The sequence below is a fragment of the Bufo gargarizans genome, chromosome 3 (genome assembly GCF_014858855.1).
Source record: "Bufo gargarizans isolate SCDJY-AF-19 chromosome 3, ASM1485885v1, whole genome shotgun sequence".
NCBI lineage: Eukaryota > Metazoa > Chordata > Amphibia > Anura > Bufonidae > Bufo > Bufo gargarizans.
Genome location: NC_058082.1, coordinates 478,631,283 through 478,657,626, shown reverse-complemented (window position 1 = coordinate 478,657,626; position 26,344 = coordinate 478,631,283).

Sequence of the window (26,344 nt, the reverse complement as noted above, 5' to 3'; positions counted from 1 at the left end):
ACTTAAATGTGGCCGAGCCACGCCCAGGCCACGTACATAGTCGTGTTGTCACTGGCCTGCGGCCTTCTGAAATTGCTGATTGTTGGAGGTCCTGGGTGTCGAACCCCCACCGATACAGATGATAAGTAAGATAAAGGTACAGAACCACTTTAAGGGGTTAAAAATCTGTGAATTGGAGATGATTGAACTAACTCTATTATGCAATATTATGAAACATGTAATACTGTATATAATATAACTAATAATAAATTTGTGACTACTGCCGAATGAAGCAGTTATTCAGTTGTTCTGTATGTTTGTTATGCGTTGTGAACATGGCTTCCCACGTGATAGTTGTGACAAATGTGATATATTAAAACTGTTTCAATTAGCGCTATCACACAAGTCCTAAAATACTTTACACTGATTAACACTGTGGGTATAAATAGCTGGTACCTGGTATTCCTGCTAACATACAGAGCGTATTATGGGCACAATTTTTTTTTATAAACTTAGCACCTCGTTGGGCTAACAATGCTGCTTAACCCTTCACTGAAAGGAAGTATGACTAACTCTGTCCTGGAGTATTTGGATGGTGTTTCAATGAAAAAAAAAAGTGGATTTTGACATTGGCTCATGGGGTAAATACTTGCATTATAAATTGTGAACTTTAGGAGCCGTGATATTTCCTAAAGTTGCTCAACCTCTTCTATGCTAGACACCAGACATCTCTGAGACAATTCTTCTACTAAGGCACCATTGAGTTCGGTGGTGTGTTAGTGAAAGGTGGTGCAGCAACCCCCTCCGGTCAAGTTCAATACTGTTATTGGTTGTCTGATTAAATTGATCTGTTGTGAGGCGCATATGCGAAGTTCACTGATGATGATGCTTTGTGAGTGGGCTCATAAAGGACATAAATTAACACTGCTTGGCAACTCCACGGCTTTTTTTATTTACCTCCACGATAGCTTACTATGACTAAGTCCAAGAGAACAGGTGGGGGCAGGACCAGATTAAAGTTTCCAAGAGTACGGAGCACTCTATTCATTTGACCCCCAAACTAACGGAAAACACTCCTCTACCACATACTGGAGGGCAATTAGTAAGACTCAAACACTGCCTCGGAGTACACCAAGAGGAATCTTTAGTGCAGTGTGCACCATATTCTAGCATATGTCAACATGAGTAAGTTGGCTCGTGGTAGGCAGGAGATTGTGGCGCTTTGCATACCAATTTTTTGTGGCCGTGGACATGCTTCTTTTTGCTGAGACTCCACCTTCATGTATGCCACCACCCCTTTCATGATGAGTCATCTATGTGCTGTGCAAGAGATTTGCCAACTCCAATGGGAGTTTGAGAAGTCTCCCTTTTTTCTGGGAGACTACCGGATATTCTGGGATACCAACTTTCACTACATGCATAACTTAATTACAGACCTATATGTGCATGATTATAGACCCAATGTGCATGGACAGCACATTTACTTAGACTATGCACTGCAAATACAGCGAGCCCCTGAGGAGCCGTTGCAGAGGATGGGAGTGGTAGTGGCATTGATGAGGTGTTATGTCATAGTGTACTCCCTCAAGCCATCACTGCCTGGGATCTGGTGCAGTGAAAAGGTAGTTTAAAGAATCAGGTATAACTCAAACTCTAAATAAATCGAGTAGTCGTAAAGCAAATTAATCAATATCACCGAGGTACGACTACCTAAAATTTAACCTTTATTGTGGTCAATTAAAAATGCAATTTCCCTGGAAAGGGACAGTTAATGCAACAAAACACAACAAAAACACAGTACAGTTTACACAAAAAGAGCCGGATAGAACACGTGGATCAATGTGAGAGGGAGAAAGGGGGGGAACGCGTCAGGGCAACCCGTGCCATAACACTAACTGTCCCTATGTTAACCCTTTATAGCTCCACAGCCCGGAGATGTGTCTTGATGGTAGGCACACTCCGTCCACGTACCTATGCTGTCTATCCTTATGACGCCCTCGGTATACTATCCCAAATAGATAGCCGGGTAATAGTATGTATGATAGATATCAGTTGTACAATCACGTGTCCCGACGCGTTTCCCCCCTTCCTCTCATTGAAGGGGTTCCTCAGGGGACAAAAACAATAGTCAATCAAACACATAAAGTGTTCAACAGATATCCATGAAGATGGATCATTGAACTGAAGGTTACAACCCAAAACAAATCCACTCAAAATATAGGAAAACTCCGCACAAGGTTGCATTAGTAAAAACCAACTCTCAAACCGTGTTAGATACACTTATCTGATCCACTGGATACGGATCCAAGGCTGCGGTCCTGGGTGAACGTCTAGGAAGGGCCTCCAGGGGGCAAAATATGTTGTAGCTCCAATTTGTGATATGTTCCAACCTTCCCTAAATAGCCAGATGGGGCCGTCCTAATTGAAAGAGGACCAATCAAGGGTGCTGGTGTCTATCACATGCTCCTGCTGTGGGGAGTGGCCAGTCAAGTTAAAGTAATCCTGTTAAGTTTCCTCCTAAATTCGGAGGACATTATCCACTTGTATGTATCCCCCCCCTCCTCTCATATAGTACATGACAGCACAGGCTCAAACAATAATGATGATAACCCTACGATTGCTGTCTATATCATAGTCCGGCTGTCCAGCTGGCAGTGGAACGCACGCCGACGGATAAAATGGCCGTGCGTTCCACCCTCAGCCAATGGCGCCAGGTCCTCCGTCACGTGTCGCGATCCAACTATCAGAAAGCAGGTGGAACGCATGCCGATAGTCAAAATGGCCGTGCGTTCCACTATCAGCCAACCGCCACACGTCCTCAGCCGTGCGTCGCCGGAAGTAGATAGGAGGAGCGCACGTCACACAGATGACCGTGCGCTCCATCCACAGCCAATGGGGGACCTCCGCCGCATAATCCAGCGGGGACATACAGATAACCATTACGTACCCACCCCTTTTACATAAATACAGTGCCAGTATCCATTTACTTTACACGATACCGGTCATAGGTTTGTAGATGGGTCATAGGGGTATCCAAGGGACGGTTTCACAATTAACCCTTATGTTTCAAGATAAGGGGGAGTGGCCCACGTAGTCAAGATAAGGGGGAGGGGCCAAGGTGCATAACTAGATTACGGCCTGGACTTATTAATGAAATAAATCCCATAAACAATCGATTTAACCGCAGACTGGTGCCAACTGCACCTATCATGTACTAGCCGCTTCATACTTTAACAGGGCATCCTTATTGGTAGGCTACCAGGGGTCGAGTGGAGGGGGAACGCATGGGAACGGCGTTCCTGCACTTTTTTCATGGCAGGAACGCCGTTCCCTTTCAGCCTCAAGCCAGGAGAACACAGCTGAATCAGATTCACAGGGGGAGACGGAGCGCACTGTGCAGGGCAGGTTAAGGGAGGAGGGGCGGCTTCAGTTGAGAGGAAGCTGTCTGTGCGGTGCCGCTGCCTGCGACTCCTCTCATGGCGCCCCGCCCCCTAATGACATCATCTCCTTCACTACGAGATCATTTAGAATGTCTTTTAGAAAAGTTTGTCCTGGGATTCGAACTCACGACCTCTACACATCAGAGGAAGGCATTTACCCTCACAGCCATGAAAGCCGTCTAGGTAGTTGCTTAAAAAAAAAAATATAAGACTTCTAATTATACCTAGTGTACTGCTATCTAGTGTACAACCATACACATGACAGCTGCCCACTGTGTATGGATGTAGCAGAGCTGGGTGTGTTGGGGCAGCTGTCATGTGTATGGTTGTACACTAGGTATCAGTACACTAGGTATAAGTAGAAGTCTTATTTTTTTTTTTTTTTAAATATAAGACTTCTAATTATACCTAGTGTACTGCTATCTAGTGTACAACCATACACATGACAGCTGCCCACTGTGTATGGATGTAGCAGAGCTGGGTGTGTTGGGGCAGCTGTCATGTGTATGGTTGTACACTAGGTATCAGTACACTAGGTATAAGTAGAAGTCTTATTTTTTTTTTTTTTAAACAGCTACCTTGACAGCTTTTATGGCTGTGAGGGTAAATGCCTTGCCTCTGATGTGTAGAGGTCATGAGTTCGAATCCCAGGACAAACTTTTCTAAAAGTGTTTTTTTTTTTTTTTTATAAGACTTCTACTGATACCTAGTTTACTGATACCAAGTGTACAACCATACACATGACAGCTGCCCACTGTGTATGGATGTAGCAGGGCTGGGTGTGTTGGGGCAGCTGTCATGTGTATGGTTGTACACTAGGTATCAGTACACTAGGTATAAGTAGAAGTCTTAGTTGTTTTTTTTTTAAGCAACTACCTCAACAGCTTTTATGGCTGTGAGGGTAAATGCCTTGCCTGTAATGTGTAGAGGTCATGAGTTCGAATCCCAGGACAAACTTTTCTAAAAGTATTTTTTTTTTTTTTATAAGACTTCTACTGATACCTAGTTTACTGATACCAAGTGTACAACCATACACATGACAGCTGCCCACTGTGTATGGATGTAGCAGGGCTGGGTGTGTTGGGGCAGCTGTCATGTGTATGGTTGTACACTAGGTATCAGTACACTAGGTATAAGTAGAAGTCTTAGTTTTTTTTTTTTAAACAACTACCTCAACAGCTTTTATGGCTGTGAGGGTAAATGCCTTGCCTGTAATGTGTAGAGGTCATGAGTTCGAATCCCAGGACAAACTAAAAGTGTTTTTTTTTCTTTTTCTGATACTTCTACTGATACCTTGTGTACTGATACCTAGTGTACAACCATACACATGACAGCTGCCCCAACACACCCAGCTCTGCTACATCCATACACAGTGGGCAAAGTTACCTACAGTAGAAGTCTTATATATATTTTTTTTTAAGCAGCAAGCTAGACAGCTTTCATAGCTGTGAGGGCATATGCCTTGCTTCTGCTGTGTAGAGGTCATGAGATCGAATCCCAGGACAAACTTTTCTAAAAGTGCTATTTTTTTAATTTATTTTTTAGTCCGCAGCGACACAAATTACAGCATGCTAGATTTTCTGTGCTTTTTTATTTTTTGGAGGGGGGGGGGGTTGCAGTGGATCTTGGGTGAGTTCCCACACTTTTTTTCCCAGGACTTGACCCCTGTAGGCTACCATATGTTATATAAAGGTGTATTGTCGGTCAATGCCATGTGAATGACGCAAAGCAGATGCTCAATTGGATGTAAGTTGGGTAATAGATGCAGGTCACCCCTAAGATAAATATGCATGTGACACTTTGTGTGTCGATAATGGATTCTATCCACTAAAATAGGATCGAGTGTATGGGAGTATGACGAGCGTTTCCAACGTCACCCCTGTGGCCCCAAATTATGGGACTACAGAAAACATGTAAAGATAAGTTTTTCATTCAGACCTCCAGGGGACTGGGACCGCAACCGATGAATCCATTCGGCTTCCTTCTGTAGGATTTTGCGGTCCCAGTCTCCTCTCCTGGGGGATGGTCTTATGATTTCCAACGCCGCAGTTTAAAGAATCAGGCCAGAAGTACACGTACAACAGGCCCTCTCTACTAAGTGCAAAATATAACTCGTGGACCATCTAGCAGTGTGAAGTACAAAGTGCAATATCTGGCACCAGATGAGGAGGTATTGTGGCACTAGCAAGCACTTGTGGATTTAGGTGTCCACTGTAGTACAGGCTTAATGTTTGTCTAGCCTAGCGATGGTTTAGGTAGGTGGTGGTGTCTGAGCTGTTGTCCCTCACCTTGCAGAAGTGTCTGTAAAGCTGTATTTCGCTGATCACTCTGCTGTCTTGTCTCTGAAGTGTTTTCTTGAGGCAGGATTACGTTGTTCTCACAGGAGAAGAATATCTGGTTCCTGAGTTTTACTCGCAAGGGAATAAGATTCTGTTAATCACATGGACAAATCCATGCAACACCACTGTGAATAAGTGACATGAAAACTGCGGAGCACCACAAGCCATTGATGTGAGAGGTGAACGTTGGCTGAGAAGGTGCAGGAGAACGGACCAACACACTACAGTGGAGCAGCTCACTCCCAAAATGAACCAGGGAGGTGCCAGACTTGTGTCCAAAACAACAGCTCTGTGAACACTACTACATATGGGGCTCCGAAGCTGACGGATGGTCACTGCACCTCTGGGGCCATTTGTCCACTCACAATACACTTTCACCACAGCAGCACACAAACAGTTCAATAATTTCGCATGTTTCCGAAACACTTCCACCATTGGCCTGAGTTATCCCTTTTTGTAACTCTGATAAAGCTCTCTTTTTACCGATGAGAGCAATTAGAGATATGTGTGCAGACAGCCTATTACACTTCTTATATACCCACCAAGCCAGCTCACCACACGTGACTTCCTTCATGAGCTACGTGCTGCATACCTCGAAAGTGGGAAGTGGTCATAATAATGTGACTCGACTGTGTAATATAAACATAAAACTGAATAAATTCTCGTTAAAAATCAAAATTACAGTTTTTACTTTCAAACTGCAGTCACATGACTAGAATCGCCCAATCATAAGCAGAAATCTTCTCTTTAGCTGACATGGTATGGCCATAAGTACTCCTTAACTACTTCATTCATGTCACATATTCATACCCATCCAATCATCACCACTTCATTGAAAACAACTGTTCCATTAGGCATGGTTTAAGGTCCAAATCTATATTCAGATCCCTGGTGCGTAAAACTTAAGGAAGCCATTAGCTAATCTATTTACGCAATGTTTGACGCGTAAAAAGGTTTTACATTTTGTCACATGCCATTTGTGTGGTTAACAACTTTTTCCCCGCTCATGCCACTTTTCCAAAGTAGTGAGAAAAGGAGACCAGTTGTGGGCCTGGAAGCGGGCAGGGTGCCATGTCCAACTCATTTATCATTTTCCATTCTGGTTTTTGGCATGATTTTTTTTTTTATATGCTACAGCAAGAGGGTTGGTGTAGAGTTATATGCATCCCATGTCCTGTTGGACAAAGTGCCAAACATATTTAGAGGCCTGTGCCTCTAAAATACTTTGGTGCTTCCTCCGGTAGCACAGAGGAACTTGAGATATGGAAAATTATGGTCTTCATAAATGTCCCCCTAAGTAATTTCTCTGAAGCATGCATAATGTCATTTGAAACGGGCAGAGCCAATATTCATTTCTAACCCTATCTTAAAATTATACAAATGTACCCCAATTCTGGTTTTCAGCTCGCAGTATGTAGACAATTCCCATATGTTCACATTTCTGATGGTCTGAAACAAGCGTCGGACTGAAGTCCCTTGGGCCCACCAAAGGAAATTATTTAAGGGGCCGGCCCTTTTATTAGAGGTCCATTATTCTCTGGTGGACCAGTCTGACCCTGTCTGAAATACATATCTATTACTATTGGATTAGACTTCATTCTTTCTCCGTAGCCTGCAGTTCCTGCAGTCTTTGCAGAAACCGCATGTGAATTTACCTTTGCATACTTTTTCATAATTAGGTTAAAGACAACTATTTTGGTTTATCTGCTCCTATATACTAGTTTATTACAATATTAGTAGACAGCATCTTTAAAGGGAACCTGTCACCATGAAAATGCAGTGCAATCTGCAGGCAGCATGTTATAGAGCATGAGGAGCTGAGCAGATTGATTTATAGTTTATGGGAAAAGATTCAGTAAAACTTGTAATTTATACATTTATATTCCTGCTCATTCTGGGCTTTAAAGTCCAGGAGGCGGTCCTATCAGTGATTGACAGCCTGCCCTCTATAACTGTGTATAGGACTTTAAAGCTCAGAACGGGCAGGAATTCAAATGCATCAAATACAACTTATGCTGAATGTTATTACATAAAACTATACACCAATCTGCTCAGCTCCTCCTGCTCTATAACATGCTGCCTGCTGCTCGTATACTATGTTCGGCCTGACAGGTTCCCTTTAAAGGCTTGTGTCCTACTGCAATATTGTGTTAAAGTATTTATGAGGAATATGTATATGTATGGAATCTGTATGTGAAATGTATAGAGATCAACTTTCTATTCATATGCACCAAGCATTTTAACGGTAAAAATGCATTTAGTGGGAATGCTGAGGATTTGCCATCCAGTGCGGTGTATAATACCAGGCATGTGGATAAAAATTTTTAACTATTGTACAGTTTTCAAACCAGCACCTGTATCTGAATACTTTTTTTTGCATGTAATTAAAAATTTAGCATCACTACTGTGAGGGATATCACCCCTCGTGCCCGCTTGAGGTCAACTACGTCGAGCTCACGAGATACGGTACGGTCACTGGTTACCAAGACGTGGCGTTACTCCCTACCAGAGGAGCTTGTAAGGTCAGCTTGGTACAGTTTACACAGACACCTCCTGTCCACGCGGGCACAGAGAGGCAACAAGCTGAGAGAGCCTTTTCACTGCCCCAGTGAAACAGCGCTGTCTCAGCCCGGGTATCTGCAACCAGCTTCTCGTTTGATATAAGCGCTGTCCGCTAACGGGATTATATAGGGTGAGAAACCAACCCACGGTAGCGTATAACTAAGCCAAAACACAGACGTGGGGATTCGTGATCGAGATACAAGACAGCACAAGATTAAATTATATATTTAATCGCCTTAAGGGCACACTAGATAACACACTATAGACAAAGAATATATACAGTGGTCTGAGGTTACGAATACAGGTAGTATGGTACAAACAGCATAACACAGAGTACAAGTCGGTTCCGGGTAGATGAATGTTCCTTGGGGTCATGATGGTGGAATAGTCCTTGGCTGTGGTCACGTGGGGGCAGTGATGTCAGCAGTTTCTAGGTCTCTCCAAACACATGGCACGATGTGACCCCCTTTCAGAGAAAGACACCGCCCGCTGGCTTGCATGGGCTTTTGACCTGTAGCCGATCCCTCCCCTCCACGCTTATGGGGAGGGTCCCCTCCTCCTCTTCTGGGCTGGCAGCCAAGGACCCACAAAACCCATTAGGGCCCATAGCTCCAGACCAGGAGGTCACAGGGAGATGGTTCTGGGACCAAGAGACCCGTCTGGGTTCTGGTTACAATTAGAGTCCAAGCATGGTACCGTTATTGGGTTTCTGTGGGGATATGTATATCTCACTTCCCTGGCCTCCCACCACCACACTAGGACCACGGGCCTGTTCACAAATATGTATCCGGTTTGCGCCTGTGATGGCCAGGCGATTCATAATTCCTTATAAATCGTCGCTTCCATGCTGTCTGCTAGATTTGATTGAACTGGGGAATGGCTTAGACCTCATGCTGAGAGATTTTTCCTGTCACTTCATCTTGGTTCCTGGCTGCCTGGATGAGGTGTGAATTCGTACGCATGTGGCCTCCTTGAAGCCAGAACCCCTGTGGAGTTCACTATCTCCGCTATCTGACAAGCAGAGGATTGAAGTGAGAACTTATTTTGCATGTACACTGACCAAGGTGAATTAAATGAGAATCATGGCTGCCATTAAATAAATCCATATTCCTGACAGCTACTAACAAAATGCATGTATATAGCTCCACCTGCTGTTTGTTTTTTTCTTATATCTTTGTCTGGCTCACTGAGATGGCCGCACATGCTCAGTTTCATCCTTAAACTTTCTCCTGATAGGGTGAGTGCTCCAGCAGAATGGACACGCCCTCCTGAGCTGCAGCAGAAAGGACACTCCCATTGAGCTGTCAGCTTGATATAAATCTAGCAGAGCAATTAACAAGGAGATCTCTGGATCCATGTGAGGTACAAGGCTGGTTCTGGCATTGTTAGAAAGAGGTTGTCATGTCCTATATGATGTCTGATTTTCACTTTTTACATTAGTCATGGGATAACCTCTTTAAAGCCACAATCAGTTCCACTGGTGGGTACAGTGTACCCCAGTGTGAGACTGGTCATGCCATGGGCACATTTTTGGACTCACTACACAATTCTGAAATGATTAATTGCTGCTAACTAATATTCTTTGACTGATACTTATACACTGATCAGACCTAATTGCCCAAGCAATTAAGGGGTGACATGGTGTCATGACAAGTATATGGGCAATTCTTATATATGGTGTCGTTCTTACCTGGTAACAGATGTCCTCATGGTTAAGTCTGAAGTCCTCGGGAAGATCTTCCGAATTCTTGATTGGAGAAAGGATCAACTGCTGCCACGTGAGTACTCATAAAGGAAAGGACATGACCGTTAGTGCTCATTGCGGTACGCAGCAGCGAGGAAACCCCTTCCCCCCAACCCTTTAAATATAATGTCACGGGGTTTGAAGGAATAGTCACACGACGTGTGGACTATGTGAAAGAAAGGGGTAATAGTCACTCTTTGAGTGGACTAAATTGGAGTGATTGGTAATTGGTATTTTAAAGTTAAATATGTTATATGGTTATGTTATTTAAATAATTAACGTAACGTATAATACACCTTGGCCTAATCTATCCATCAATAAAGATTAAATTAATGGAAACTTGTGTAGTTATTGGAATTCTTGGAGATTATTATTGGTAAAGTGTTAATTGAATGGACTTTATGACACCATGACATTAAAACCGCTGACAGTTGAAGAGAATTACATTATGTCATTACAATGGCACCTGTCAGGGATGGGATATATTAGGCAGCAGGTGAACATCCATTTTCTGACACGTTGGAAGCAGGAAAAACTCTGTCAAGGGCAAAATTGTGATGGCTAGAGGACTGGGTCAGAGCATCTCCAAACCGGCAGCTCTTGTGGGGTGTTTCCAGTTTGCAGTGGGTAGTACATACCAAAATGTGGTCTAAGGAAGGACAACAGTGAAATGTCAAGAAGGTTATGGACATCCAAGGCTTATTGATGAGTGCGGGAAGCAAGGGCTAGCTTATCTGTATTGATCACACTGAAAAACTAATGTAGGACAAGCTGCTAAAAAATGTCCTGCTGGATATGATAGAAAGGTGTGAGAATTCACAGGGCAGTGCGGCATGGCCTCAGTCCAAAGATGATACTGCCTTACAGAATGCGTAATAGTGTATAACAAGGGCATAGGTAGAGTCATAGGCATAAGCAGAGGCGTAGCTATAGGGGAAGCAGGGAAAGCGGCTGCTTTGGGGCCCTGACCCAGGAAGGGGCCCATCCAGGAGAGGAGGAGGACTAAAAGATTTGGTCAGGGCCCCCTCAACAGTATTACACAATGAAGTTATATACAGTGACAGTATAGACAGTGTCGAAAACGGATGGAACTGCTGCCGGGCCTGGTCTGAGAGAGCGATCTTTACTAGCCACGGGAATGGGGGCGGCATGAAAGGAAGGGGTTGCGAAAAAATTACTGGGGGAGGGGGGCCCCATTCAAAAATTTGCTGTGGGGTCCATTCATTTCTAGCTACACCACTGGGCATAACTATAGCTATAGCACTTGCTACGGGGCCCAGAGGTTAGGGGGCTCAATCAGGTGCAAGAACATTGTACCTTATTGTGGGGAATAACAATATGGCTGCATTTTGCTGTAATGTGGGTTTTCTGATATATAGTGCTATTTTACAAACTTTTAATTATTGCTACTTATGTTGCTGTTTTAATTTTCTTATGCTAGGTGGTGAAAGCCCCATGTTATTTTGCTATGGGAGCCTATGCATTATAGTTATGTCTCTGGCTGCAGGGGGCAATTGGGGCATGTGCTTCAGATGCTGAGAGTCTGGGGGAACCAACAAGCCATTTGGCGACGGTATTTAGATTCAAGGCTAGGATAACAAACTGAACCTTTCTCCCAGGTAAAAAAAAAGTTTAGGTATAGCTCTTCTATCAAGGAATAATGTGTGTATCCTGTTTCACGTTATGGCCCCCAGAGCAAAAGGGTATCTGTAAAATTATTTATTCTCCAATGTTATTTGATGTTATTTCATGTGATGTGTTGCAACCAGTATAACTATGTATGGATGGCACAGCCTGTGTTAACAATCCTAGCTCAGACCTTGTAGGAGGTCAGGTGTGGGCTGGCCCCACCCCTAACCTTAGGTTAACCTAGACTGGAGTTTGTGGAAGGAAGAAACAGTGACTTGTGCTCCCTCCTCTTAGGCGCAGAAACCTACAGAGACTAACAGATCTCTGCATGATCTTCAGAAAAAGAGGAGTAAAATGAAGCTGAGAACTAGAGAACCTAAAATTTGCATGGTTGAGCATTGGAGTCACTAAGGTAACCTGCTACCAAAAGCTGCTACACTTTACTGCAGTGAGGAACAGTATTACACACCCAGACACAAACTGGCCAGTCTTATCTCTAAAACACTGTATCCCATTACAGCCACCAAAGAAAGAGTACTACTGCCTGTCATAGATTCTACTGGAAGCGACTTACAGACAGATAGAGAGAGAAGAGGGGCATAACTTCCATCTTTGCCTAAATCCATACATCATTATCTGGAAAGAATTGCACTGTGTATAGTTGGAACTGTGTGTTGTTGTTTGATGCTACAACTCCTATTTTGCACTTCAGTAGAAATGTTTATTCTGTTACCTGATTATTGACTCCTGCACCATACACCGGCCATTGCACTCTACCTTGTACTCATACAAACACTTAGCATCATGGGCACTCCCACTACCATCAGGCAGGAGCCCCAGAAAGAAGGTGTGCCCTGGGGGTAGGGTGCACCCTCCTTTCACTGCACTGGCCCTAAGGAGCAATGATGTGAGGAAAGCCACTGTGATAGACTGTACCAGCCAGAGCCACTATCACTCCCATTCTCTGCTCCAGCTCCTCCTGAGTTCGCTGCATATGTTTTAGCACTAGTCCCCTTAAATATTTGAAAGGGGAGTTTCCATCCTTCTCAGTAAATGACTGGACATTGCTGTTTGCTCTCTAGAGATTGTATCAGAGCTTTCTCTTTAGCTAACCTGATCTGATTGTCGAGCTGGAGAGACCATTAGGATAAAAATCAGCTTACTTTTGAGCAACTGTATCAAATGACTGTACTTACGAAGAGTCAATAGCAATAATTCTAATGGAGATATTACCAGCATTGGCTCCAGGGTCACTGTACAGGGTCTGGGTTTGCCGTCAGGTGAAAGTTTGAGCAGAAATGTAATGGAGGGACAATACTAAGGTAATAATCCCAGCCAGTACCTCCCCACACAGTAAGGATGCTCCCTGAGTGCCCCAACAGTAAGAACGTTCCCTTTGTGCACCTCAGACAGTAATGATGCATTTTAGAGGCCCTCAACAATAATAATACCCCCTTAGTGCCCTCCGCACAAAATGCTGCCCCTTAGTGCCTCCCCACACAGTATGAAGGACCCAGGGGCGTTGTTAGGGTCTCAAAAGATCCAGGGATCCAGCCCCAATGCATATGTGCCAAATTTTTAAAATAACTGCACCCCCAACAAATACACACATAGAGCAAAAACATAAAATAGTAAAAAAATAACTTGGTCTATGGCCCTCATAAGGCTGAAACTGCAAAAAATGTGGTTGTGTGTGTATAATTTCCTATGTAAACTTGCTTAGCCGCCTATAAAACTCGTTTTACCAGTTTTCTGTAATGCAGCTGGTGATCATTCATTGTGTCACAAGGTAAGGCTGAAAAATGTTTCCAGTCACTTTTAAAATTACAGAAAGGCCTTTAATCCCAATGACTATCTAGTCTGGGAGCATAATTAGCATTGTTAGCTGAAATATCTCAAGATAAGGTTAATGTTTAAATACAATTAAGATATTCAGTAATCTTAGAGATTATAAATCCACACCTTTGCAGTATTTCGTAATATTACTACTTCTTTACGCTTTTACTCAGTTCGAAGATCGGGAACAAGCGTTTCCCAGTATAAACATCATATAGAAGAAACCGCAGCACTCTCTTGTCTTCAGTTCAGTTCAGTTCACTCTCTTGTCTCATGGCTTGAGAAAGACCTTTACGGTCGAAACGTCGCATTTTTTGCTGGTGAAATAAATTCCACTGAATTGAAGACAGGAGAGTGCTGCGGTTTCTTCTATATGACGCATCCAAGGGGGAGCTTCTGACTGGCTCCCAACACGGCTGACACCGCCACAAGATAAGACTTTAAATTTTCGTTGTGCTGCTATACACATTCTTTCCCAGTATAAACATGCCACCGATGACCCAACAAACAGTGAAATAGGTGACGCATCATTGATTGTCAGCAGCGCATCTCCTCTTGTCAACAGAGATGTGTACAGATGAAAACTGTATGAGTGTGAATGATCGTATTAACAATCATTCATCCTCATATATTGCCGCAAGTAAATGTCACGTAGGAAGAGCTGATTGTGATGCTATATTGTTGATCACTATTCAATACTGGCCACATTTTCTAAGCAGTTATTTCTGTTTGGCACAATGTAAATCAGGTCACTGCATTTCACAATTCAAAGTGCAGTAAAGGGGTTATAAACTAGGCAAATACTGCTCGCACTCCATACTATTACATTCCAATATATACACTGTCAAAACTGGTCTGCAACTTTTGGGTACTTCCATACTGGCAGATTAGATTGGAAGATTGCTTATGCTGGCCATAGGTAAATCACTTAAAGGGGTTATCCAAGACTATCCAAGACCCCCTATAATGCCTGGACCTACGACACTGAGCATACTTACATTGTCCCCAGGCCAGTTTCGGAGCGATTCGTGAGAAAACTGGAGTCGAGGACCAGGTAAGTATTGTCAATATGACATTGGCGGGTCTCGGCATTGTAGGACTGAATTACCCCTTTAATTACACATTAGTCAAAGAGGATGATTTAATCCAAAAGGATCGTCATTAAAGAAAATAGATGTCCAATTTTTTTTTAAGCTGGTGTTACTTGCGCAAATTATTTTGGTGGAAATTATTAGTTTACAGTTCCTAATTAAACACTGGTAAGAAGTTCTTATCATTATACTGAGATATACTTACTATTACTTGATCTGCAATCATTTAAGTCTAGCAACCAGGCTGTAGGAGACGTGAAAAGCATGGGAGTAGTAGCACTCATGGTGGCATCTCTGGCTCCATTGCTTCCTGGGCCAGTGTACAGTGATGGGAAGGGCACTCTTCTCTTTGTGGCACACTGTGATGTGCTCTAGTGGTGTTTTGGGGTGCCCCTGGTGTTCAGGGGATCTGAAAGGTGTAAGGCAGGGTTCCCGGTAGCAGATGGATGCTGATGGTGTTAGTGCAGACAAAGATGAGACCAGGTTAACAGGTGAACAGTTCTTTATGAAGCATAAAGTTCAGATATAGCATTTCAGTTCACAGCAGGCATGGACTGGCAGTTCTTACACAAGGAGGCATTATCCACAGGTCTCACAGGTTACACTGCTGCAGAGCAGAGCTAACAGGCTAAGATGTCTTTTTTATAGCAATTTTCCTCACACTACAATTTCCCTTCCCACGCTTAAGCATCCAGTATTAGGGTTGCAACACTTTTTCTAGGCCAGGGATCGGCAACCTCCGGCACTTAAGGTGTTCTGAAACTACAGCATTCATAATCCTCCTTTACTATTATGAGAGCTACAAGAATGACCAAGTAATTATTCTGGGAGTTGTAGTTTCACCTGCACTATTTGCAGGATGCTGTACTTATTGTGAATAGTCAGGTCCATAAATATTGGGACATCAACACAATTCTAAGATTTTTGGCTCTATACACCACCACAATGGATTTGAAATGAAACTAACTAGATGTGCTTTAACTGCAGACTGTCAGCTTTAGTTTGAGGGCATTTACATCCAAATCAGGTGAACGGTGTAGGAATTACAACAGTTTGCATATGTGCCTCCCACTTGTTAAGGGACCAAAAGTAATGGGACAGAATAATAATCATAAATCAAACTTTCACTTTTTAATACTTGGTTGCAAATCCTTTGCAGTCAACTACAGCCTGAAGTCTGGAACGCATAGACATCACCAGACGCTGGGTTTCATCCCTGGTGATGCTCTGCCAGGCCTCTACTGCAACTGTCTTCAGTTCCTGCTTGTTCTTGGGGCATTTTCCCTTCAGTTCTGTCTTCAGCAAGTGAAATGCATGCTCAATCGGATTCAGGTCAGGTGATTGACTTGGCCATTGCATAACATTCCACTTCTTTCCCTTAAAAAACTCTTTGGTTTCTTTTGCAGTATGCTTTGGGTCATTGTCCATCTGTACTGTGAAGCGCCGTCCAATGAGTTCTGAAGCATTTGGCTGAATATGAGCAGATAGTATTGCCCAAAACACTTCAGAATTCATCCTGCTGCTTTTGTCAGCAGTCACATCATCAATAAATACAAGAGAACCAGTTCCATTAGCATCCATACATGGCCACGCCATGACACTACCACCACCATGCTTCACTGATGAGGTGGTATGCTTAGGATCATGAGCAGTTCCTTTCCTTCTCCATACTCTTCTCTTCCCATCACTCTGGTACAAGTTGATTTTGGTCTCATCTGTCCATAGGATGTTGTTCCAGAACTGTAAAGGCTTTTTTAGATGGCGTTTGGCAAACTCTAATCTGGCCTTTCTGTTTTTGAGGCTCACCAATGGTTTACATCTTGTGGTGAACCCTCTGTATTCACTCCGGTGAAGTCTTCTCTTGATTGTTGACTTTGACACACATACTGTCCCGGCGGACAGGATATCAGATACACAAGTTTCTAGGCAAGAAGCTGGGAATAAGGTCACCTCCTAGCAAATCCCTAACAGCTCTCCCTATACTGCTATGCCCACATTCAGACCCTTAAGGTGGGAATAATGTGCCTCATGCCTGGGCTGAAAATACCCTAGAATCCCTGAGATGGTGAAAGGGGAATAGGGGCAGACTGCTCTCTCAAACCTGGAGGGGACAGACGTAACTCAAACAGCCTAGACAGCAAACAACAAGAAATCAGAAACCAAGTTATCTTATCTGAGCAGGAACAGCCAATCCTTCCTTCCTTCCTTGCTTCCAAAGCCAGACAGAAGCTATAACCTGCACGGAACACTGGGAGTGGAAGTAATTTAAACCAACGACCCCATCCAGTGCACCTGAAGGGAGGCGGATCTAGCACAACTCCAAAACAAAAAACTAAACACGTGCTGCTAATCTGGCAGACCTCCGCACATAGTCAGAGCAGGGCATGACACATACACCTACCTCCTGGAGAGTGTTCTTGATCTGGCCAACTGTTGTGAAGGGTGTTTTCTTCATCAGGGAAAGAATTCTTCGGTCATCCACCACAGTTGTTTTCTGTGGTCTTACGGGTCTTTTGGTGTTTCTAAACTCACCGGTGCGTTCCTTCTTTTTAAGAATGTTCCAAACTGTTGTTTTGACCACGCCTAATGTTTTTGTTATCTCTCTGATGGGTTTGTTTTGTTTTTTCAGCCTAATGATGGCTTGCTTCACTGATAGTGACAGCTCTTTGGATCTCATCTTGAGAGTTGACAGCAACAGATTCCAAATGCAAATAGCATACTTGAAATGAACTCTTGACCTTTTATCTGCTCATTGTAATTGGGATAATGAGGGAATAACACACATCTGGCCATGGAACAGCTGAGAAGCCAATTGTCCCATTACTTTTGGTCCCTTAACAAGTGGGAGACACATATGCAAACTGTTGTAATTCTTACACCGTTCACCTGATTTGGATGTAAATACCCTCAAGTTGAAGCTGACAGTCTGCAGGTAAAGCACATCTTGTTCGTTTCATGTTAAATCCATTGTGGTGGTGTACAGAGCCAAAAATCTTAGAATTGTGTTGATGTCCCAATATTTATGGACCTGACTGTAGTTACACAATGTCCTTAGTAAGATGTGTATCTTTAGCAACTTTCACTGTCAGCCTTTCACTCGAACGATTAAGGCTACTTTCACACTAGCGTTTTTTTGCGGATCCGTCATGGATCTTCAAAGACGCCTCCGTTACAATAATACAACCGCATGCATCCATCATGAACGGATCCGGTTGTATTATGTCTTCTATAGCCATGACAAATCCGTCTTGAACTTTATTGTGCCAGATTGTGTCAGAGAAAACCGTCCCCATTGACTTACATTGTGTGCCAGGACGGATCCGTTTGGCTCCGCTTCGTCAGGTGGACAGCAAAAGGCTGCAGGCAGCGTTTTGGTGTCCGCCTTCAGAGCGGAATGGTGACTGAACGGAGACAAACTGATGCATTCTGAGAGGATCCTTTTCCATTCAGAATGCATTAGGGCAAAACTGATCCGTTTTGGACCGCTTCTGAGAGCCCTGAACGGATCTCACAAACAGAAAGCCAAAACGCTAGTGTGAAAGTAGCCTTAGTTGTGAAGCCTCTAAACTTATGTTAGACAAGTTATCTCAACAGAGCTTCTGCGCACACCTCCTCTGAACACCGACATACTCCTCAAATATTTATTTCTCTCTTTTTTATTTTATTTGTTTATTGACAAAGAAACAGACAAAATTATTTTCTATACAGCTTAATCTTCAACATTATTATATTTCTCATTTTCACCCCAAAACTCCCCCCCTCCCGCCCCCTTCCTTGCGATGAGCCTCCTGTCCTTCCGTCAACCAAGACGGAAAAAGGGATAACGGTGGGGTGACGGCAGGAAGACTTAAAGAGGACCTTTCATCTGTTTTACTTATAGGAGCTAAGTACTTGCACTTGCAGGGTATCTACCTGGCTGTGACACTCTCCGATGTGATTGGATCACGGCACAGCCGGGGAGAAGGAGACGCCTATTGAGAAACACTGGCGTCTTCTCCTCCCTGTACTGATGCTCAGGATTTACATACTGAGCACGAAAACTTCAGAAGGGCGCAGCGGGACGTAGGGGCGATGTTTAAAAAAACAAACGGGTGGCAGCATCAGCAGGGGGTACCCCGCAAGTACAGGTATTTAGCTCCTATAAGTAAAACAAACAGATGAAAAGTCCTCTTAAAGACTTCCAAATTCCCCATACCTTATTCCATTTCTTCTCAATATTTCTTTGCTTATATAAGATTCTTTCATATTTCTTAGGGTACTTTCACACTAGCATTATTCTTTTCCGGTATTGAAATCCAGTAAAGGGTCTCAATACCCTTAGTTTTGTCCTAATGCATTCTGAATGGAAAGCAATCCGTTCAGTATGCATCAGGATGTCTTCCGTACCGTCCCTTGTACGGTATTTGACCGGACAAAATCCCGTAACACTACCGCACTTGCCGGATCCGGCTTAATTTCCATAGAGATGTATTAATGCCAGATCTGGTGCCAAGTGTTCCGGAAATTCCCGCGTTGCTGGAACCGGTTTTCCGGTCTGCGCATGTGTCGGGGCATAGGAGGAGCTATTTTTGGTTTTGATCTTTGAAAAAAAAAAATACAGGATCCGAATGATACCAGATGAGACGGATCCGGTATATCACCCAAAAACATATTTCCCTTTGCATACGGTTTGCCGGAACTGCCTGCCGGATCCGAACAATTCTAGTGTTAAAGTACCGTTAATCTTATTAACCAAATTTAACCATATATCCACACACAAGGCGTATTTTGTAAAAACCAACCTCGCGTGATTAAAAGTCTTGTCAAAAATAGTATTTTAATCAAAAGGAATCTTTTCTACTTATCACAAAGAATTTGAGAAAAATCCCCCAGGATCCAACATTCCACCGTATATGGAATCACTATTTTCAGTTTTTGGGTAATACGTTTAGCTATTCTCTCCCAATATTCTGTTAGTTGTGTACAAAACCAAAACATGTGTAAATAGTCAGCCCCAAGTGAATCGCACCGCGGACAATTGGACATATTTCGCAACCCACATTTATTGAGCCATACTGGAGTGACCATATACTCCATGTATAATATTAAATTGAACCAAAACATGATTAAAATTATGTGAGACTAATCTTAAATTAGTCATTATTTTCCCCCCAATCATCTGGTTGGATCCTTGAAACAGATTCCCAAGCCTTTTGTCCGGGGGAACATATACTATTGAAAAGTGCTTCATGAAGCTATTTATTTATTTTTAACAAATCTCTTTTTATTAATGTTTTGCGGCAAAGGGATATACACTATACATTATTGCATATAGAACATTACAAAAAAAGGTGTATAGGAGGTTTTTCAATTTGTAGATCTCATAACAGAGCAAGCTGTGACAGTTGTGACAAGGAGGTGAGGTAGGAGGGGGGTAGGGGGGATGGGAGTGGGGAGAGGGTGGGTTGTATAAAAGAGGGAAGGGACAAAGGAAACATCAAAATTATATAACACAGTACTCCGTGCACACGAAGAAGTGCATAACATTGTAAAGATTAATGAGCAACCACATTGTGTAGCATCAGAGAAATTAACAATAAACAATAGAAACATTAACCTGTAAACCTATGAAACCTTGCATGTAAAAAGGTAGTTTTCCAAATGTACAGAAAATAAAGTTAAGCTTGCTTATCTAAATGTTAAGGGTGCTTCCAATGTTAAAGGGTATCTCTCGGAGGTGGTGCTGGTTACTAGAAAAAATACCTAATTCCCTTTCCATGAATCTCGGAACACTTTCCATGGTTTCCACAAACTCAAAAATTTGGAATGTGACCTTGCTAATTCTTCCATTGAGTACATCTGATCAATCCTTTAATACCAATTTTCTGACGAAGGTGTTGAAGTGTTTAACCAATTAAGAGGTATTAACATTCTGGTTGTCTGAATTAATAGGGTCGGTAAGTCAAATAATGACGGCTGCCACCTTTTTGTGGGGAGCCATAGTAGGACTGATTGAGGAGAAAGCTCAATCGAGGATTTACAAATCTCATTTGTTTTTCATTCAACCTGATCCCAAAATGAGCGAATTATCGGGCAAAACCACATGATGTGACCCAAGGTACCACTCTGCGCTTTGCATCTCCAGCACAAATCATTGGTTGAGATCCCCAATTTGAAGAGTTTAAATGGATCATTATACCATCTTGTCATAGTTTTGAAAGAGTGTTCTTGCATTTTTATGCATCTGGAGAAACCGTGGGATCTCGAAAAAATCAGAGCTAACTCTTGTGGAGTAAAAGATCTGTCTAGATCTGCTTCCCATGATCTTATGAAAGCCGGGGTTGCGCCTCCCTGCTTGGAAAGCAATGACTTGTAAAGGAGCGATATACTATGCCTCGGTAGAGTATCGTGAGATGCAAACTGTTCGAACCAAGTAGTGATGGGAAAACTAGTGTATTTGGTAATTGATATCTTACATGCCGTGTGTAACTCCTGTTTTGCCAGGAAGTTTCCTTCTTTGACAATTCTGGAACAGAAGGGTGGAATATTTTCCATAGATTTCAAATCTGACAGAAGTGAGGCGACTGAGATACCTGCTAGAAGACTCCAAAATTGTGGAATGTGGGGTTTTATTAGGAAAGGAATAGCCTCTACTGGCAGACTGGGTCTGAGAAAAGACCTATGACAGAATTGATGTTGGAGATGTTAAGATATAGACCTTTGGTTATTCCTGCGGGCATTAGAGGGTGAGTTACAATGCCCCAAAGCCCCGCATATTGTTTCTCAGACAATAGTGCAAGCTCGATATCAGAACCTAGTGTTCGATAATTAGGAATACATAATTGTAACCATCTTTATAACTGTATCGCTTTATAGTAATAATTAAAATCTGGTAGTCCAAATCCCCCTTGAATGCGGGCTTTAATTAACCTATAGTAAGCTAATTTTGGCTTTTTGCTTTTCCACAGGAAGGAAGTGAAGATCTGTCTCACCCGTCTGAAGAATGATTGTGGGAGATGGATAGGGAACATTTGGAGAAGGTACAACAGCTTGGGAACTATGTACGTTTGAAGCAGGTTTTTTCAGCCTATCCAGGAAACCCATGGAAGTGATAGTGCTTGTAATTGGCTCTGTATCTTCTTTTTTTTTTTCAAAAAAGAATAGAAATCTACAATACTCCAATTCAGTATCAAAAACCGTACAATACAACATATTCTCATCTTATATTGAATCTCCCTCTTATTTTATACCCTCCCACCCACCCACCCATCCCTCCAACCCCCTTTTTCCTTCCACGGAGCTACCGTCATCGCACCTAATATATTCATTTCCAATTACCCCATATCCGCAGCCAGGCTGCTCTTTTTCCCACTGTTTGGGCAAGGCTGTATTCATACAGTTTTACCCTGTTCATACACTCTGTCCATTCCTGGAAGTTAGGATATCTAGTGGAGCCCCAGTGTTTAACTATTATTATTTTGGCCAGGGCGATGCCCCGAAGCCACAGTAATTGCTCAGTTTTGTTTTTATCTGTCTCTGGGAAAGTACCCAGGATTGCATAATCAATACGTACTTCATATTTCATGGGGAAGCTATTCTGCAATTTCTGGAATATTTTAATCCAGTAATCTTTTATACCCGGGCATTCCCACAGCAAATGTTTATACTCTCCTCTGTCTTTGTTGCATTTATAGCAGTTCTGTTCTCTGTCTTTATAAATAGTATGCAGTAGTGCTGGTGTGTAATAGAGACGGTGTATAACTTTCAAAAGAATCCACGTATGGGCAGGGGAGACCGTGGACCTTTTAATATTTTTATAAACGATACTCCACGAAATGGGTTCCATATTCTGCAACTCTTTTTCCCATTTAGCCTCTGCTCTAAATGTGATCAATTTTGTGTATTCATATTTTAACTTTGCGTAAATGTGCGATATAGCAGAGGTGTTTAGTGTCATGTCGTAACAGAAAAAAAAAAATGTGTTCCGTACAATATTTAAATAATTCTTATTTTCCGTGTAGTGTATAGCGTGTTGTAACTGTTCATATCGAAATGTATCAATGAATACTAGTGTGGTGTCGGGGAGGATTTCGTTTAGAGGCTTAATCTGTCCTTTATAAAAAACCTGTGCAATAAAGTGTATCCCCTGTTTTTCCCAATATTCTCCCAGTTGCCTAATTTGTGGTAAATGTACATTCCCCCAAAAGGGGGTGTACTGAACCGCTTGGAATACTCCAACCATACGTCTAACTTGTTGCCAAATGTACCCAAGCACTCTACTAAACGGGTTTATTATTATATTCTTCTCAATGGGGCCCTTTTCGAGGATGAAAAAAAGATCCTCCCAAGGTCCACAGTGCTCCCCAAAAATTCTTTCGATTCCTCACGCACCATCTCAGCTGTGCAGCCACATAATATCCTTTTAAAAACGGGACAGAGATTCCACCCTCTTCTTTGTACAAGTATTGTATCTTTATTCAAACTCGTTTGCGCCCCCATATTAATTCATTGAAAAGGGTCTCCAATTTATTAAAAAACATATCTTCTACCGTTATTGGGCTTGCATTTAGTACATATAATAACATTGGTGATAATGTCATTTTTATAAGGGCTATACGGTTGATTTGTGACAGGGGGAGTTTTAACCATGTTCTAATTTTTTCCTTAACTTTAACTATTATTGGGAGTATATTTAATTTTTTATAATATTCCAGTTTGGTCCCGATATGGATGCCCAGATATAGTAGAGATTCTGATGGAGTCAGCATACTAACCCGAAAATTTCTCAATGGAAGAAACTTCGATTTTTCCCAGTTTATCTCATATCCAGATAAACATCCAAACTCGTCCACACTTTCCATAACCCTGGGTAGATTCCTATACCCTCTCCCCCAAAAAAGTAGAGTATCATCCGCATAAAGACTTATTTTGTCAGCTTCCCCCTCGCATCCAAAGCCCTGTATTTCCTCATCTGCTCTGATTTTACATGCCATTGGCTCCAGGAACAATGAAAAAAGTAAGGGGGAGAGGGGGCATCCCTGACGCGTTCCTCGGGTCAGTGGGAAAGGGGAAGAACATTCCCTGTTAACTCTAACCCTAGATACCGGGTTTTGATACAGAATACAAACCCATCTGGAGAATTATTCACCCATCTTCACCCGTGACATCACTCTCAAGAGGAAGGGCCACTCCACCCTGTCGAACGCCTTAGCTGCGTCAAGGGACAGGATGGAGAAATCCTCCCCATCCCCCATTTGAATATTCAGAAAGGCCCTCCTTACATTATCCTGTATGTTCCTTTTAGGAATAAACCCAGTTTGGTCCGCGTGGAGGACTTTGTGAATCACAACTTTTAATCTATTGGCCAACAGTTTTGCAAGGATTTTATAATCTGTATTCAACAGAGAGATGGGTGATAGGATGTAACTAACAGAGGGTCTTTCCCTTTTTTGGGGATTAGTGTGATGGTTGCTTCCATCCATGAGGGAGGTAGAGAGCCAAATATCCATGATTGATTTAATACTTCCAACATTTGGGGGAGGATAGTTCCCTCATGTTTTCGGTATACTTCGAATGGGAAACCATCCAACCCTGGGGACGTATTGCCCTTGATAGATTTCAACGTGGTTTGTAGCTCACTCAGTTGGATCGGTCTATTCAACCATTCAATATTTTGTTTGTCAAATTCCGGAATCTTAATGTTATCTAGGTATTAATCTATTTTTTCCTCCCTGATCTATGGGCCCAGCCTGGTATAGCTTGGAGAAGTATCAAGTAAATTCCCCTAAGATATCATCAGGGTCTCTTAAAATGTCTCCTACCTCTGTCCTAATTCCCATAATATTATTACTCCCCCTTTGATTTTTCACTATTGTGGATAATAATCTGCTTGGTTTGCCGGATTCGCTAAAGGTCCTCAGCCCCGAAAAAAAAAAATGTATTCTGTGATTTTTTTATATAAATACTAGACATTAAGCCCGTTACAATAACGGGCGCTAGAACACTGTTATGGAGGGGTACCTGTGGATGACACTGTTATGGAGGGGTACCTGTGGATGACACTGTTATGGAGGGGTACCTGTGGATGACACTGTTATGGGGGTGTACCTGTGGATGACACTGTTATGGGGGTGTACCTGTGGATGACACTTATGGGGGGTACCTGTGGATGACACTTATGGGGGGGTACCTGTGGATGACACTGTTATGGGGGTGTACCTGTGGATGACACTGTTATGGAGGGGTACCTGTGGATGACACTGTTATGGAGGGGTACCTGTGGATGACACTGTTATGGGGGGGTACCTGTGTATGACACTGTTATGGGGGGGTACCTGTGGATGACACTGTTATGGGGGGGTACCTGTGGATGACACTGTTATGGGGGGTACCTGTGGATGACACTGTTATGGGGGGGTACCTGTGGATGACACTGTTATGGGGGGGTACCTGTGGATGACACTGTTATGGGGGGGTACCTGTGGATGACACTGTTATGGGGGGGTACCTGTGGATGACACTGTTATGGGGGGTACCTGTGGATGACACTGTTATGGGGGTACCTGTGGATGACACTGTTATGGGGAGTACCTGTGGATGACACTGTTATGGGGAGTACCTGTGGATGACACTGTTATGGGGAGTACCTGTGGATGACACTGTTATGGGGAGTACCTGTGGATGACACTGTTATGGGGAGTACCTGTGGATGACACTGTTATGGGGGGGGGCCATCTGTGGATGACACTGTTATGGGGGGGCAGCCTGTGTGTGTGTGTGTGTGTGTCCGTCCGCTGCGCATGCGCACTTCTATAATCGGCATCCACGCAAGGACACCAGCCCTGAGCACGTATACAGGGCTTTTATTAGTATAGATATATATATTCTATAATAAAGTCCGTGTGCATGTGCGACCGTGCGTGTGTGACGATTAGTTAAGTGCGCATGCGCGGCGGCTAATCAACACACGGCCAACCACCCCTCCCTACGCATCTGCCAGCTTTTGTGCTCAGCTCCACCGTGCCTCCTCCTCCCCCTCCGGCTTCCTCTGCAGCTGACTGACACCCCGGGATCTGGGCCCGGCAACCGCCGCCTGCCACAACGTATCCTGCACCGACACCCTTATGCACTGCCCACACCTGCACACCGGGCAGAGAGTGGCCCGTACCTGTTGCAGCATTGCATACTGGAGTTCATAGAACTCCCAAAGAGCCTGGGAGGACAAAGCTGGGAGCACTGGAGATGGGGATCTCCTATTCTAGACCCCGGGTATCTGTCAGCACAGGGGGCACATGTTAGTCTCCGCAGCGGCCGCATCCTACTCCTATCTCACCCTAACCCCGTCCAAAGTCAGGAAATGGCCGCACAGTAGCATGTGAGGGAAGCTATCACAGGCAGAGAGCATTACACATGTATTACACTCCAACCCCCATCATTACACTACCACCCTCATTGGAGTGTAATAATGGGGATTGGAGTGTAATATGTGTGTAATGATGGGGGTTGGAGTGTAATGTGTGTAATGATGGGGGTTGGAGTGTACTATGTGTATAATGTTGGGGATCCTGGGGTGTAAGGCGTCTGCAGATGAAGCTGGAGGGGGAGGAAGAGTCACGGCGGAGCTGGGCGCAGGTGCGGGTGGCGTGTGGAGCGATGTGTGCTGATAGGTCCCCGCGCCACGCATGCCCAGTATAACAAACGCCGCACACACACACGAACACAGGGCACTCACACAGGGATTTTATT